Raw genomic sequence first — 17,157 nt, 5'->3', positions numbered from 1 at the left:
AAAAAGGAAGTAACCATTATTGACCAATGGGCAGCAATGTTGTCTGCTTCCTGTGGGTTTACATCACTTCCTGAAGCTTAGACCTATATATAGTGTGACCTTTCCAGTCCTATGCATCTCTGGGAATAGAGATCATGTGACTTCCTGCAACTTGGGCCTATGGGGCCTGACCTTCCATCTCATAGACTTTTTGAGAAAACTTTACCTGGTCCCACTCAATATATTTCATCTTTTCATTCCATGATGCTGTTTCTTCTGCATTTCATGTGGTTTTATGGGAAATTGTTAATAATGATTGGGTTGCTATTAGGATAATTTTTAGCGATATTAATGCTTATTTTGCAGTTGTTTAAAATTGCATTGATGCTAAATTGCTTCTGCCTATTCAGTTTTGGTTTTAGTATGCCATTGAATCTTTTAATGAATTTAAGACTACTCTTTCATACTATGTTATGCTTCATCTGTTTTGACTAGAGGAGACCAAGGCACTTGTAGACATTTTCTTTATTGACTAGTTCAATTTTTTCTTTATGTAGTTTCCAGATTTTTCAATTACTGAATCTAAATGATATTTTGATATTATTGAAGAAAGATTCCATGAGATAAAGAACCTATTTAGTATGTTTGTGGAGCTATTTAGCTTGATGTTATTATCCATGTATACGTTGAGTGATTAATAAAATGTTTTTGTTTGCCTTCTTTAATTTGGAAGTCAATTCTTAGTTCTGTGTAGAAGAGATAATAATGGATTTAAGGCAAAAGAGAACTATAATGGACTTGCATGGTATTCCTGAAAAATACCAGTATTATTTGAATTATTAATTACATTATGTTTTGAGACGTTTAAAATCGAGAAAAGTTTTTCATGCAGACATCAAACTTAATGTTCTCACTAAACTTAATTTGCAGTACTTAAATAAGCTATGAGATGGAATTGAGTCAGAAGTTGATTAGCTTGTTCATTAATTACTGGGTAGGTGATAAGTTGCCTTTGATATACTTTAGATTTAGGGGATACACCCTTTTTGCCCTTAATCCAACAGAGTGTTTTTCTTTTAAGCATTTATATATATTTAGTTTTACAAGCTGTGCATGTTTTGTATAAAATACATAAGCACAAAATTGACCTATCTTTGATGGGTTGCTAGTATTATAGATATGTGGTATTTTCTCTTACCTCAGCTTTTGATTTTTGCTTTCAATTTCTGATTAAGGATAGCTAAGATGTCTGGTACATTTAGTTTCCAGATCTGTTTGGATGCTTTTTGGGGGACAGAATCACATTTACGTTAGTATGACTGCATATGCCTATCAAATATTGATGTAATTTTTCAGTTCCTTTTGGTAGATTTTTGAAGTTCCTTTTGCCCTGGTGGTATTTAGTGCCTGTGTTTTTGCCCTACTTTTCTTGCAGTGCACCAGGTGATTCATAGGATGTTGTGTTCAGGTTCTAAAATGCTTTTGTGCTCCAGTCAATACTGTGAAAGAATCCTTTTTTTTTTTTTTTTTTTTTTGTTGTTGTTGTTGTTGTTTTAGGCAATTGGGGTTAAATGACTTGCACAGGGTCAAACAGCTAGGAAGTGTTAAGTGTCTGAGGCCAAATTTGAACTCAGGTCCTCCTGACTTCAGGGCTAGTGCTCTATCCACTGCGCCACCTGTTCTTTGTTTATTGGACTTTAATTCATTCATGCCACCAAAGTTAAAATGTTCTTTTTTGAATTGCCATTAAGATTTGCCCATTTCCTTTTCAAAATCATTTGGGACATCATCTTCATTATGTTATTAATAGGTATAATTTTTAAAGTTTTCATTAAGTGAAGATTTTCAGTGATTTCAGGGTCTTCAGCTTTTTTGCCTTCTTAAGGTTTTAGCAGCTTTTCAACTTCTTTTCTGATATAGGAATACTTTTTAAACAAAATTATAGCTTTTTATTTATTAGATATATGCATGGGTAATTTTACAGCATTGGCAATTGCCAAACCTTTTGTTCCAATTTTTCCCCTTCTTCCCTCCACCCCTTCCCCCTGATGGCAGGTTGACCAATACATGTTAAATATGTTAAAGTATAAATTAAATATAATATATGTATACATATCCAAACAGTTATTTTGCTGTACAAAAAGAGTTGGATTTTGAAATAGTGTACAATTAGCCTGTGAAGGAAATAAAAAATGCAGGCGGACAAAAATAGAGGGTTTGGGAATTCTATGTAGTGGTTCATAGTCATCTCCCAGCGTTCTTTTGCTGGGTGTAGCTGGTTCAGTTCATTATTGCTCTATTGGAACTGATTTGGTTCATCTCATTGTTGAAGATGGCCACTTTTAAAAAAATGATTGCCTTGCAATCATCAGTAATACATTTTGTGACTTAAACCTTAGCGTATATATCATGGATCTAAAGGAAAAATAAACAACTTGAAGCCTTTTCCTATATATAATTAGTTCTGTTTTCAGTTTTGTCATAGTAGTGACACATAATGAAAGAATTCATGTCTTCAGTCCATTTGTATTTTGCTTGTTTTAGTCATCAGAACCATTTGCGCTCTGTAGCATTTTCTAGTAGATGGAGTTACTTCTGTTTTGATATATAGAGTATGTTTGTCTTCTTGTGATACCATAACATAAAGTGCCATTCTTACTTTGAGGTTAAGTTGACCATTAGAACAATTTCTAATACATATATTCTTTAAATTCCTACTGTCTTATTATTTTGTTTTTGTTAATAAAAATTTATAAGAACAATGTCATCCTACTGGAAGGATGTTAACCGAGTCAATGGTATTATCCAAGCTCAACTGTCTTCTGATTCTTATCTATCACAGTATAGTGGGCTCAAGGTGTACAAAGTCCTTTTTGTATATCACTGGCAGCATTTATTTGGCTATTGTTGTCTTTCATTTACCCACACATAGTTGGGCTTTGAAGGATTATTAAGAGTTTGGTAAATATCCTTTTTGAGTGGGTAGGGAACCTACTAGGTTCTCTGTGTTCAGGTCTCATTTCTGACACTCTTGCTGAACAACCTTATAGAAGTTACTTTTAACCTCTCAGTGTAACTCAGAAGGTGCTGACCTATATTTGTAGGGATTTTCTTTACTAACAAAACCACAAGTGTTTAGTCTATATATCTGTCATTAGTGTTTATGTTACATATCTTCATAGTTGAAAGTAAAGTCTGAAAATAGAGATTGGTATTTTTTAGTTTTGTCTATATATTTCCAGCACCTAGTTTTATACATGATTATACATTTTTTAATTGATGTTTGTTGAATAGAATTAAGTACTATTTGTATTTCCTTCTATTTTGTTTATTCACTAAAGATATTTTACTTCTTGTGGGCAATAATAACATTCTTATTTTTAAAAAATCTTATATTTTCTCAATTACATATAAAAACATTTTTAGCATTTGGTTTTTAAATTTTGTTTCAAATTTTATTTCTTATTTCCTCCCTGAAATGGCTAGCAATTTGATATAAGTTGTACATGTAAACATAGACCATCCCACCTTTCCTCCCCTCAAAAAAAAAAAAAAAGCAAACCAAAAACAAACCTCCATCAGTAATTTATTTCTCAAGGGGGGAAAGGAGGGACAACATTTTTCATCATGAATTCTTTGGAACTATTTTGGATTTTTCTATTACTAAGAATAGTTAAAATCATTCACAATTGATCACTATTCAGTATTGCTGTTAATTGTTATACAGTAGTCTCCTGGTTTTGCTCATTTCACTTTGCATCAGTTTGTGTGAGTCCAGGTTTTTCTGAAATCATCCTGGTTGCATAGTAGTATTTCATCCCTTCTACCACTACTTGTTCACCCATTCCCAATTGATGGGCATTTCCTTAGTTTTCAATTCTTTGCTAAGAATGCTGCAAAAACTTTTGTATATATAGGTCTTTTACTCTTTAAAACAAAATCTTTTTGGGATACAAACCTAGTTGTGATGTTGCTAGATTAAAAGATGTGTGCACTTTTTATAGTCCTTACTTTCCAGAATGGTTAGATCAGTTTATAACTCCACTAACAGTGTATTAGTGTCCCAGTTTTCCCACTTAGCTTCCAATAGTTATCATTTTAATTTTCTGTCATATTTCCAATCATTTAGATGATACCTCATAATCATTCTCAATTGCATTTTTCCAGTCAGTAATGATTTAGAGGATTCAAATGATTACAGATAGCTTTGATTTCTTCATCTAAAAACTGCCCATTCCTATCTTTTGACCATTTATCAATTGGGAAATGATTTGTATTCTTATAACTTTTGGCTTTTCTTTTACCTATTTGAGAAACAAGACCTCATCAGAGATACTTAGTATAAAAAATTTTCTTCCAGCTTCCAATCTTAGTTTCACTGATTTTGTTTGTGCAACATCTTTTTAGTTTAATATGATCAATTAAATATTTTGCATCTTGCAGTGTTCTCTCTTTTGTTTATTCATAAATTCTTCCTTAAAATGACTAAAATTCTTAAGAAGGTAAAAACTACATACATTTTGCTGAATTAGCTAACAAGTTTTACACAGTCATGCTAAATGTCTTAGCATACATTTTTCATTTTGTTGCTTCCTTTCCATCTATGTCATGTTAATCTTGTAGATACTGATTCATATGTATATTATCTCCTCCATTAGAGTGTCCTTGTATTGTTCACCCATTGTTCACCATTATTCACCATTGGAAGATAGTCCTTGAGAACCGAGACTTTTAAGTACTTTTTTCTTTATATCCCCCATCATTTAGTTTAGTGCTTGGCATGTTACATACTTAATAAAGTGTGATTGGTTACTTGTGTCTTAACATTTGATGAATATGATCTGAAATGCTCTTTTGAAAGTAATTACCACTTACTTGAAAATGAAACAGTGCTATAATAATAACAGTAAATTACTAAATTTTACATGTTTTAACTTTAAATTTCTGGGTTTTTTGTTTTGGTAATTTAAAAAATTGTCTTAAGTTTTGAAGTTTTAAAAAATATTTATTTTTAAAGCACTTTAACCAACATACAATAATGAAAACAGGATTCAAGGTCCATCTTGCTTATTAGAGCTTATTATTGCCATAAAGATCTATCTATGTTTAAACTAGATTTTTGATTCTCAGAATGTAGTCTAGGTACCTTTGGAGCTTCTAAAAATTCTTCCAGGGAGTCTACAACATCAAAACTTCACAATAATACTAATAAATATAACTTGTAAAACAAAAGCTCTTTTATGGGGGCAAAGGGGAAAATATTTAAGAGCATAAATGGCTCTTGACATCAAAAAGTTTAGGAACTACTGGACAATATTAATTTTGCCTGGAGAAGTAAGTTAAAGGAAATCTCTTTGCCCAGAGGCAGGTGATTAGTTTTGTGGATAAAGCAATAGACTTAAGTTCAAATGCAGGCTCAGACTATTTCTGGTTATCCAACTTTAATCAGGTCACTTTGACTTCTGTTTGTCTTAGTTTCCTCTACTGTTAAATGATGATTCTAGTAACACCTACCTCCTAGAGTTGTTTGTAAGGATTATATGAGATAGTATTTATAAAGTGATTATAATAATACTTTGCATATAGATGTTAACAAATCCTTAGTCTCTAAAAATGGTGAATGATTTAATCTATTTGCTATCCATTTTGATAATCTGTTATCTGTTTGTTAATACTGTTTGTTTCTTTGAAAGTTTTCCATTGGACTGTGAGCTCTCTGAAAATATTTGAAAGTATCCTAAAGGTTTAACATAGTGCTTGATATACAGTAGGTATTTAATGCATGTTTCTTGGATTGGTGATTCACTTTAAAGTATTTCCTTAATTTCATGAATAGATTTGTAGATTCACTAATATTGCCAACTTCTTGTTTTGGTTGTCTCTGTATCACACCTCCTATTGCTGCTTTTTTTTTTTTTTTTTAATGAGTCTTTTATTCTTTGATTTTGTTTCCCCAAAATTATAGAAAGTTTAGCATTGTTCTACTAATAGTCTGCTCTTTGAATATTGAAAGTCTCTTCCTGTCCAGGTTTAACAGTCTGGGAAAGCATAGTGGTATGCATTCTCTCCCTTTTAGTTTATAGAAGTTGGCCTCAGTTACAATGTTAGCAGAATTTTGATAGTTTATTTCTTGGACAATTTAATATCTTTCGTTTAACTTAACTTATATTTTGATACAGATTGTTTGTTTGACTCAGTATCTATTGAATCATTAACTCATGAAATGAGAAAGACTTCAAAGAATTTACTTTGTAAAAATTCAAGGTCATAGGATTTATTTATATAGGCCAGTAATTATTTTCATACACTTTTAAAAATGGAACTTTCTATTTTGATTGAATATTATTATTCCATTCTAGATTTGCTGAAATTTCCACGGTAAAAAGCTACTGTTTTACTCATTGAGTTGTTTATGGGTCATATTACTAAGAATTTTGGAACAGAGCCAAGCATTGATGCTTGTAAATTGGCTGTAGTAATGAGATTAAGCAATAGCATTATTCTCAAGCAAAAGAGATAATTCCACATAGAAGATCATATAGGATAATTCCACAGTAGCAGATGGTACATGTTTGTGTGTAACACAGTGGTATGAAAAGTATTTTCTGTTAATGTAAAAGTAAAAAAATAAGACCTGAGTATATTAGGTAGTTTTTACCCCAAAGACCAGATGATTATCCACTCAGATTATTTTAAAAGTTACTTCATAGATAATTACTAGTATTGATAATTATCTTAGTATTCTAGAATATTGGTACTCTATAAAGACTTTTTAGGGATCATCATTTTAAAATTATTTTAAATTTAATATCAATAGTTAAATATTGTAACTATTCAGAATAACAATTCAGAATCATTTTCATTGTATAATTTGGCTTTTTTCAGCCACTCTTTTTGTTTCCATTATAATTTTCCTCTCCATTCATTTTTATTATTTTCCTCTTATGTGGTTACAGTTAGTGTGTATTCTTAATTCTACTTTTTTCATTTTGTATTATTTTATAATGTTCTCTCCAGACTTTTTAATCCTGATATTTGTCTTAATTGCATTATAATATTTGATTATGTTAATGGAAAAATCATCAGTTATTTTGCTGGTGTTAAGCATTTAGGTTATTTCCACTCTTTTGTAATTACAAACAATGTTGCTGTAGAAACCTTTTAACATTTTTTTTTTTTTTTGATAATTCAGGTTCTTTCCTAGCACTGAAACTTCTAATAAGTTAAAAGACATGATTATTTTTAAAACGTTTACTCCATAATGCCAAATTACAATACTCCCCTATAAAGGGTTGAAACTCTTAAAAGGTGTGCTTGAATCAGACAACCAAGCACTTAAGGCTAATTACCTATTGGACAATAATTCTATTAGCATATGTTTGGAAAAATGGCCCTTCTTACTATTCCATGCTGGCTCCTATCTTTTGGTGAGGGTAGAGTGAGACAAGCCAGACTCACTTTACCTCAGGACCAGGAGAAGGGAGGTTGGTGGAGAGCTTGTGGCAGTTTTGTCCATCTCCTTCACTTCTCCCCCTAAAGACCAAGGACTTTGCTTATCCTGACTCTGGCTTATCCTGAGATCTTCAGGGAGCTAGCCTAGAATTTATACTCCCTCAAATTCTTTTGGCTTATAATTCTCTTATCTTAAAATGTATAAGGATCTGTCTATAACTTTATGGTCATTAAAATTCATGCTTTATGATGATGATGATGATGATGATGATGATGATGAAGAATTATGGGGCAGAATGTGTTGCCTCATAGTTATTTTAAATTGTATCTAATTATTGCTTTTAGTGAGTATTATTTGTTTATTCATTTGAGAACTGTCTTCAAATTTTTAAAAATTGGATTAATAATTCATTTTATAAAAGTGAAAAATTATTTATATTTTATGTCAAGCTTTATAATCATTTTTTGTAAATATTTTTCTTTTGAAAAATATTTTATTGATACATTTTTTATTTTTGCATCAAAATCACTGATATTAGGTTGCCAGAGTCCAGTCAACCCCTGTCCACTCTCCACCTATGCTTCCTGAAAACAGAAAACAGGGGGAAAATTTTATATAAACTTTATGACAAAGCATCTGAGTCTAATAGCTCATATGACAGTTGTCTCCCACAATATTACTCTTTCTATCTACCATGAGACAAGACATACATTTCATTTTCTGTTCTTTGGAACTAAGATTGTTCATGGAAATTAATTTGAGTTCAATTGCCTCTTATTTTTTTAATAGGACAATAATATTCTGTTTATAAACTAGAGATTAGGTATTTCTAATCATCAAGTACCTATTTTTTCAATGTTTTGTTTCTACAAATAATATTACTTCAAATATTTTTTGTTGTACAGGATTTTTTCTGCCAGTTATAACTCCTAGGGTATCCAATAGTGGGATTTTGGGGACAACGTTTATCAACTTTCCTTGAATAATTACCAAGTTTTTTTTTTTCCCCAGAAAGTTGAAAATCACAGTTTTATCAATAGTGCCTAAGTATGACTATTTTCCTGTAGTTTCTCTAACATTGTCTTGTTTCTGCTTTTTGTCATCTTTTTCAGATCTTTCTCTTTTAATTTGTATACGTTTTTATATAAGCTAGCACATCAATATTGTTCTAACCTAATTTTGTATTTTAAATATTCAGGTAAATATTTAATTTTTAAATTTCTTATATAAATCTGCTGTTGAGCTAACATCCTTCCTTACCCTCACCCACTTCCACCCCTCCCCATCCATTTTTGGATTTGGGAAATTTTAAATTAAGAGGTTCAGGTAAAGAGGGAGTCTAATTCATACTCTGAAGGAGAATTAGTGAATAGTCACCAAGATGGGAAAAAGAATTCCAGATTCAGACACTAGTTACCTAGCTGAAACATAAGAATGTATCAAATGTCTGGAAAAGTAGTTGAAAACCAGATTTTGGAAGTCTTTGAATGAGAGTTCAAGGAGTTTATATTTTACCATAGATAAAATAGAGAGTCACCAAAGTTTTTTGAATTACAAAATTCATATGGTTATTTTTTAGGAAAATTATTTTGGCAGCTTGGTAAAGAGAAGGAAGATACTAGAAAGAGAAATACCAAATAGGAATACAGGGGTACTCAATTAGGAGTAAAGGGATACTGGTGAAATGTTTTGAAATAAATATCAAGAGATTTTGTGTAGATAGAATTGACAAGATTGGCAACTTTTTGTGTAATTTGGTGAGTGAAGGAGAAGAATCTAGTTTGAGTAAAAGATTCTGAAGATTTGACCAAAACATCATGGTGCTATAAATAGAAAATCAGAAACTAAGACATGAATGGGGAGGGGAGGAAGATGATGAGTTCTGTTTCTCAAAGGTATCTATTTTAAGATGCTGATGAGAGCTCAGTTGGAGATGTCCAACAGGTATGTAGTAATGCAGTACTAGTATTGATGCATATAGATTTGGAAGTTATCTTCACAGAGATACTTTTTGAACTAATAGTAATGGATGACATTTTTAAGATAGAGAAAAAAAGAACTCGACACAAAACTTTTGAGACATATCTTTTCAGACCATTGTATATAGTCTTAACCTCTCCTGCTTTTCAATCTTATATTTCCAATTATTTGTTGGACATCTTGAACTGTAATACCTAGTGGACATATTGCACTCAATATGTCCAAAATAGAACTCATTATCTTTCCTTCAAACTCTCCCCTCTTCCAAACTTCACTATTATGGAGAGGATACCAGCATTCTCTCAGTCATCTAGGCTTGTAACCTTTATGTCATCTTGACTTCTCTTAATTTCGCTTCTGAGAACCCCTTATTCCTCCCTCATCTGTCCTACCCCGATCCAATTGATTTCCAAGGCTTCTGGATTCTTCTTCCTTTGCAATATCACTTATAAACCTTTCTTGCTTTTGACACTTCCAGGATTCTGGGTTAAGCTCCCCATCACCTCATGCCTGAGCTATTAAGTAAGTAGCTTTTTGGTGAATTGACATGTCTTGGGTCTTTTCACTCCAGTCTTCCGCTACCTGCGTGAGCTTCCTAAAATACAAGTCTGACCATATCTCCTTCCCTTCTAATGGCCCTTCTGCAGTCCACTGATAGTGATCTCGGTTTCCCTCAAAGCAAACATTCCATTATATTTTCCTCACTGGTTGTCCTTCATGCTTCAAACACTCTCTTATCTATAAATAAGAGCTGTACATGATACAACACAGTGTCTTCTTACATGGTTACTTAATAAATGTTAACATTTTCTCTGATTCTAACACTAATTTTGTCACCCACCCATATTGCTTAATTCCAATTGAATCAATTTCTTTTTCTTAAAATAGCTATTCTTCCACTCTTAATCTTTTCTTCCTGGCTAATTCAGAAATTAAGGGGAATGTTTAAAGGGACTAGATCCTAGAGAAGATAGGAGAATGTGGAATCAAAGAGAGTATTGACCTTGGAAAAGAGAAGGGCCATTTCTTGTATAAAGAGCAAAGCAATGGAAGAGAAAATCAAACAACAGAACAGTTTGAGGTATCAAGTAGGGGGGGAGAAACTAATTTTGAGTGAGTTTTTGAAGGCAGAAATAATATTTTTCTACTTTGATGAAGTTCTAAGTTCTACTCTCTCAACTCTTGAGATGTCGTTTCCTGTACTGTGTGCTCCTGATCCTCTGTATTTAAAACTGTCTACATATTGTGCTTCATCATTTCCTAAGACACATTTCTACTTCATTAAATTTCCTTTGTTCTTTTCAGTCAATAAGCATGTATTAGATACCAGGTATTTTGTTAGGCACAGGAGGATACAAGAACAAAAATATCTGCACTGAACATAAAGGAATTTAAACAAAAGATATTTTTGTGGAAGAGGGAACTTGGTGACTGGGAAAAAGCTTCATGTAGATAGCAGTGCCTGAACTGACTTTTGAACTATATTAGGCATGTGAAGAGGCAGAATGGAGGAGAGAGGTAAAGCATTACATTTTGAGGAATAAATAAGACAATTGCATTGAATGGCATGGAAATAGGAAGTGGAGGGTACTGTGTGAAGAACAGCAGGAAGACCATTATAATATAGTTGTGTCTGAAGGGATGGGATGGAGGAGAGAAAGGAAGTGTAAAGTCACAACAACCCTGGAAAATAGGGTTATTTTATTATATATAATAGTGTATATTAATAATTATTTTAATTATCAAATTAATTAAAATAATAATATATGTTATGTAAATTATGTAGATAATAATTATATATATATAATAGTTATTATTATTTCCATTTTATAGATGGGGAAATTGATCCAGATAGCTGTTAAGTGATTTGCCCAGAGTCACAAAACTGGTATCATAAACAGAATTTGCATTTAGGTCTTCCTGATACTTCTAATAGAGCCACGGAGCTGCCTATCTACCAGAGACTGAATGACTATGGCTATGTTGATAGAAATAATATAAGAATAAATTGCTAAATATTTTTTGATGAGCCACTTTTATCTTTTGGTTATGAAGCTTATGCAAATGCTATTCAGGGAAAAAGATTTTGATACTTTGTTTTATTTTAAATAAAAACAGATGAAACAAAAATAAGAAGTTAAGTAGTTGCTTTTACTTCTTTCCTAATCTGTTTTAAAACAATGCTTTAATAGTTTGATTATCTAGAAGATGAGTGACCAAGAAGCAATTGTGATATAGTGAAATAACATCTTTTCTATTTAATGTTCAAATTAGTATTTTGACTTGTGTCATAGACAATGTTGCAACAATTTAAAGTAAAATATTTTGCAACTAGTCTTTTTTTTTTTTTTTCCCCCCTGAGGCTGGGGTTAAGTGATTTGCCCAGGGTCACACAGCTAGGAAGTATTAAGTGTCTGATACCATATTTGAATTCGGGTCTTCATGAATTCAAGGCTGGTGCTCTATCCACTGCTCCACCTAGCTGCCCCAACTAGTCTTAAGATTATTTTAAAAAATACTCAGGTTTCCAAAATAATTTGCTGGGGAAATATTGTTATAGAGGAATCTTTATTAATACTTCTGGCATAATAGATTTTGACATGAGAAAGGATCATAGAGATAATTGACAAACCTATTAACAAATATAAAATATCAATGTAGGTCACTGTACTAGGTTACTTAGTACAGTCTTTTATTTATAGCTGAAAGGACTGTGGCTTGAGAGGTTAAATTATTTGCCTAAGGTCATAAAAAGTGGTAAGTAGCAGCAATAGTATTCAAACTTCTATCCACTATCATGTGGCATCTGTAGAAACCAACTTCCCATTTTAGGAAACAAAATAATTTAATTAATACTGGATTTCTCTGGAAATTAAGCAAAATGAACATTAATAGAAGCACTTAAAAATGAAGAGAGTTTACTGCTACTTGGCTGTCTTTTCCTCCTTTCTCTTGCTTCATAATAAAATTTTTCATTATTTACATCTTAACCCTTTCTGAAAACTGGAAATAAAATGACCTATTGTTTTTAGGTACACAGACCCACCTGGTGGTCAGAGTAATGAACTGATACAGTCAGTTTGTCATCAGCTATAGCTTAATGCTGCTCAAGTCAATCTCTCTCTCTCTCTCTCTCTCTCTCTCTCTCTCTCTCTCTCTCTATCTCTCTCTCTCTCTCTCTCTTTTTTTTTTTTTTTTTTAGCTCTGTATAGGTATCCTTTCTTTCACTCTCAGCTCTTTCTTCCTTGGTTAATTCAGAAAAATCTATATGCCTATCATAACTTCCCCTTAGTATTTGTGAACCAGTCATAACTAATAAGAATCATAGCCCACATTAATCTGTCATCATGAGGTGCTTTTCATATTCTTATTTATCCTCCTCTCATTTAATCCTTACAAGTTTAGAAAATTTTTATCTCATAGAAAAGTTAACAAATTTGCCCACAAGTCACAGTAGTATATGGTAACAGCAGTAAAGTCAGGATTCAAACCTAAGGCTTTTTGATTTATAATTTATGCCATAATATTGCTCACCTGATCAGGAGGAAAAGGAAGATCATAAGTATTAAACTACAATTAGCCATTATAAAACAAACAAAACAAAAACCTAGCCATAAAGTTGAATGGGGAATCTTTATTTTAGTAGTCATTGTCCCTGTTTTAACTATTATGTCATACTCAATTCTGTATTTTATTCACAAGTTGTTTTATTAATCATATTTTTTATTTTTTAGATAGTGCCAGATATTTTAATAAATACTACTTTATAGTGTTTGCATTCTGTAATTCTGTGCCCTATACATTAGTACTTTTAAAAATTATTTATTGCTCTGTGTGTGTGTGTGTGAGAGAGAGAGAGAGAGAATAGTACTTCTTCAGTATTTTTAATCTTTTGGTAATGGGTCTCCTTATTTAGATTGAATGTTTAGGGACGGGGCAGCCAGGTAGTGCAATGTATAGAGCACCAGCCCTGAATTCAGGAAGACTGGAGTTCAAATCTGGTCTCAGACACTTAACACTTCCTAGCTGTGTGACCCTGGGCAAGTCACTTAACCCCAGCTTCAGAAAAAAAAAAAAAAAAAAAAAAAAAAAAGAATGTTTAGGGACTTTTTACAGCCTAATCTAACCATCTTCATTGACCTGCTTGGTTTCCAACTTGGACTGGTGCATCCTTCCTTATGCAGACTAGTGTTTTCTGCTCCTAAGGAACTAACAATATTGGTGGTGGATTTAGTGGGGGGTGCCTCCAGTTGTTTCAGGCTACCAGACTTATCCTTTCTGTTATCAGGAGTTAATGAAATGGCTGGCTCTTTTTGTATACTTTAAGTTTAAACTGGACAGTACATTAATATTTAATATGCTAACAGAATTAATTTTCTTTAACACTCCTCACCCCATAAACTCTTTCCTATCTCAAAACTTCCCTGATTCTTTGGAGGATAAGTATCACCATCCTTCTGGATACCAAAATGTTCATTGCCTTTCACTCCCCTTCAATCTACATCACCAGTAAATCACCAAACCTTGGTAACATTACCTAAACAACATGTCTCACATCTGTCTTACTGATCACTAGTTTAGAGTCTTGTCATTTCTCATCTAAATTATTGCATAGCCACCTAATTAAGCTCCTTTCCCCACATTTCTCATTTGTTCTGCTGCCTGGGGATACTCCTAAAACTTAGGTTTGATCATGTAGACTTTTCTACTCATTAAATTACATTGGTTTCTTACTACCTTTTTTGTTTTCATTTTTGAATTCATCACCTCTATGTAAGGAGGTGAATTAACATAGATTATCTATTCTCCAGAATCATGATTGGTGATTACATTGCTGAAAACTTTTAAGTCTATCCAAAGTTTCCATTAATTCATATAACATAATCTATTCAGCCATTAATTGCCACTCCCTTATTTTCCAATCTTTGTCAATACAAAAATAACTACTAATAATATTTTTTGTATATATGGGTCCTTTGATGGGCTCTTTGTTCTTTTTTGAAATATAATAATAACACTTCATTAGAGAGGTATGCACTGTTTAAAGACTTTCTGAGCCTAAATTTCAAAATGCTTTTCAGAATGACAAACCATTTTCACAGTTTAACCAATGTGCATTAGTGTGCCTATTTACCATGGTCCTTTCAAAATTTTTCATTTTCTTTTCTTGTCATCTTTGCCAATTTAATGATTCAAGTTAACAAGTACTTAAGTGCTGGGGAAAAAAAAAAAAAAGCAAAAAGCAAAAAACCCCTTGCACTCAAGGAGCTCACAGTCTAAGAGGGGCAGATATCATGTAAACAACTCTTCATAAAACAAATTATGTATAGGATAAATTAAAGATTATCTGGAGGGAAGGAACTAATAACATTAGGTGGGCCTAAGAAAGCATTCTTGCAGGGGGTTGGATTTTAAATAGGTGTTAAAGGAAACAAGGGAAGCCAAAAGTTAGAAATGGTAAGGGGGAACATTTTGAATATGGGGGACAGACAATGAAAATATTTGGAGTCTGAAAATATATCTTATGTGAACAGTAAGGAAGCCAATTTCACTGAAACCCAAAGGACATAGAGTAGTAAGGTGTAGGAAAAGTAGGAAGTAGATTATAAGGAACTTTAAAAGTCAAATATAGATTTCACATTTGATCACGGATATAATAGGAATCTACCAGATTTATTGAAGAGGAATATGATATGAATAGACTTGTATTTTAGGAAGATCACTTTCTTAGCTTAGAGAAGGATGGAATGGAGTTGGGAAAGACTTAGAGTGGTGGCAGTAATGGAGTAGATGGAACAGCATGAAAGAGATGTTTCAAAGTAGAATCAACAAACTTGACAACCAGTTGGATATGGGGAATGAAAGAAAGTGAGGCAGAGATAATCCTAGGTTGTAAGCTTTGATGAGAATCATGGTATCCTCAGGCAAAATAGGGAAGGTAGGAAAATGGTTTTGGGGAAAGCATAATGAATTCAGTTTTGTACATTTTGAGGTTAAAATATCTAAGGGACCTGGTTTCCATTTTGGTTTTGATATGAGATAATGGAAGTCAAGAGCTATAAAATCTGAGAATTATCTGCTTAGAAATGATAATTAAATCTATGAGAGCTGATAAGATCACCAAATGAAAGAGGATAGGAGAGATAAGAACTCCAGACGGAGCCTTAACAAACCAGCAAAAGAGACTGAGAAAAAAGAATAGAGACATATTGGAAGTAAATCAGGAAACATTATTGTCACAAAAACTTAAAAGATGAAAGAGAAGAAGGTAACTGATGGTATCAAAGGCAGAAGAGATGTCAAGAAGGAATAAGGTGAAGTGGGATCTCAGGAATTTTAATTTGTATTTCTGTTAGTAATTTTTATAAATTGATTGTTTGATTTCTTACTTTAACAATTGCCTATTCACAACCTTTGACCATTTATCTATTAAGGAATGGTTGTCATCCTTTTTTTGTGAGGCCTTTATCAGACCAACTTCCTACAGAGTTCTAAGTTAAACATTCTTCTTCTAATTGACTGTTTGCAAGGAACTTTTTAAATTATGTTTTCACTTTTTTCAGTTAATTCCCTCTATTCTTTGTTAGATCATGTTTATCTATGGTTGTAAAGGGGTTATCTTTCTTTCCTCCTAATATTTTTATGGTATAACTTCTTATATCCAGATTATGTAACCATTTGAAGCTTATATATCATGTAAATAGTAGCCTAATTCCTACTTTCTACATTTCCCATTAATTTTTGTAGAATAGTGAGTTCTTGTTCTAGTAGCTGGGGCCTTTTGAATGTATTGAGCAAAATGCTACTTTGTTTCTTTGTTTTTGTTTGTTGTTTACCTAATATGTTCCACTGATGATTTTTTTAGTTTTTAACTGATAATCAGTTTTGATGATTACTGTTTCAGATTTTACACTTAAATCTAAAGTTATTTTTCTTTCCTCTTTACAGAATGTTGGCTTTTAGAGCTCAGGGAAGTAACATCAGGGAGATAACAATAATCCAGTGGTAAGTAACTTGAATTTCATTTGAAACATCAATAACAAATTGTAATGAATATAAATTTAAAAGAATATTTTATATTTCACAGATGAATGGATTCATAATAATTAGAAAACAATCTTCATGTACCTGTTAATACTCAAACTTTAATAACTAAGTTCTTCTCATGAAGCTCAGTGCCTTAAGAATTTTTACCACTTATCTCACAATGTTGTTTCTGTATAACATTTTCCCATAAAGATTCCAAAGTTAAAGAAATACTGAATACTTTTTTTACTTGAGTAAATATACAGTAGAAAGAAGACTTTATCATAGAAGTTAATTTTAGAAAATATGGATTATTTTTTAGAATAACAAATTATCCATTCCATAAATATTTCATCAAGAAAAATCAAAATTACATAATGTTCAGTTTTAAGAGTAAGCAAATAAGCCCTTTTAAGTACAATTAATGGAAACCTTTTAAAATCCATAAATCTAGCTTATTTCTTTCCTTGCTTCCCCTCCCCTTAGAATTCCTGAATTGTCAGTATTTTAGCATCCTAATTCGAAGAATTTGAGTAGGGTGTAAAAAGAGTAGGTCAGTGCCAAAATGAAGCTATAGATTTTGAAAAGCTCTGTACCCACTCATAGTGAAAATGACTTGAAAGATTATAGAATGTTAGATAATCTCCAAAGTCTAATTTAATTTTAATTCAACCTCTTAATTTTACAGATGATATAAATATTTACCCATCTTCAAACAA

General features: G+C 32.0%; 1 protein-coding gene across 11 annotated transcripts in view; it reads left to right on the top strand.

Moving 5' to 3' along the window:
* Window positions 1-17,157, top strand: part of ERBIN (erbb2 interacting protein) — a 167,034-nt gene that overhangs the window by 48,838 nt on the left and 101,039 nt on the right. For all 11 annotated transcript variants that reach the window (XM_074282385.1, XM_074282389.1, XM_074282387.1 and 8 more), the window contains exon 3: window positions 16,361-16,417. The gene's annotated coding sequence lies outside the window, so the exon portion shown is untranslated. The remainder of the gene's footprint in view (window positions 1-16,360; window positions 16,418-17,157) is intronic.

This window comes from Sminthopsis crassicaudata, chromosome 1 (assembly GCF_048593235.1).
Source record: "Sminthopsis crassicaudata isolate SCR6 chromosome 1, ASM4859323v1, whole genome shotgun sequence".
NCBI lineage: Eukaryota > Metazoa > Chordata > Mammalia > Dasyuromorphia > Dasyuridae > Sminthopsis > Sminthopsis crassicaudata.
Note: the sequence above shows the minus strand (reverse complement) of the source record. Positions and strands in the feature narration are given on the sequence as shown.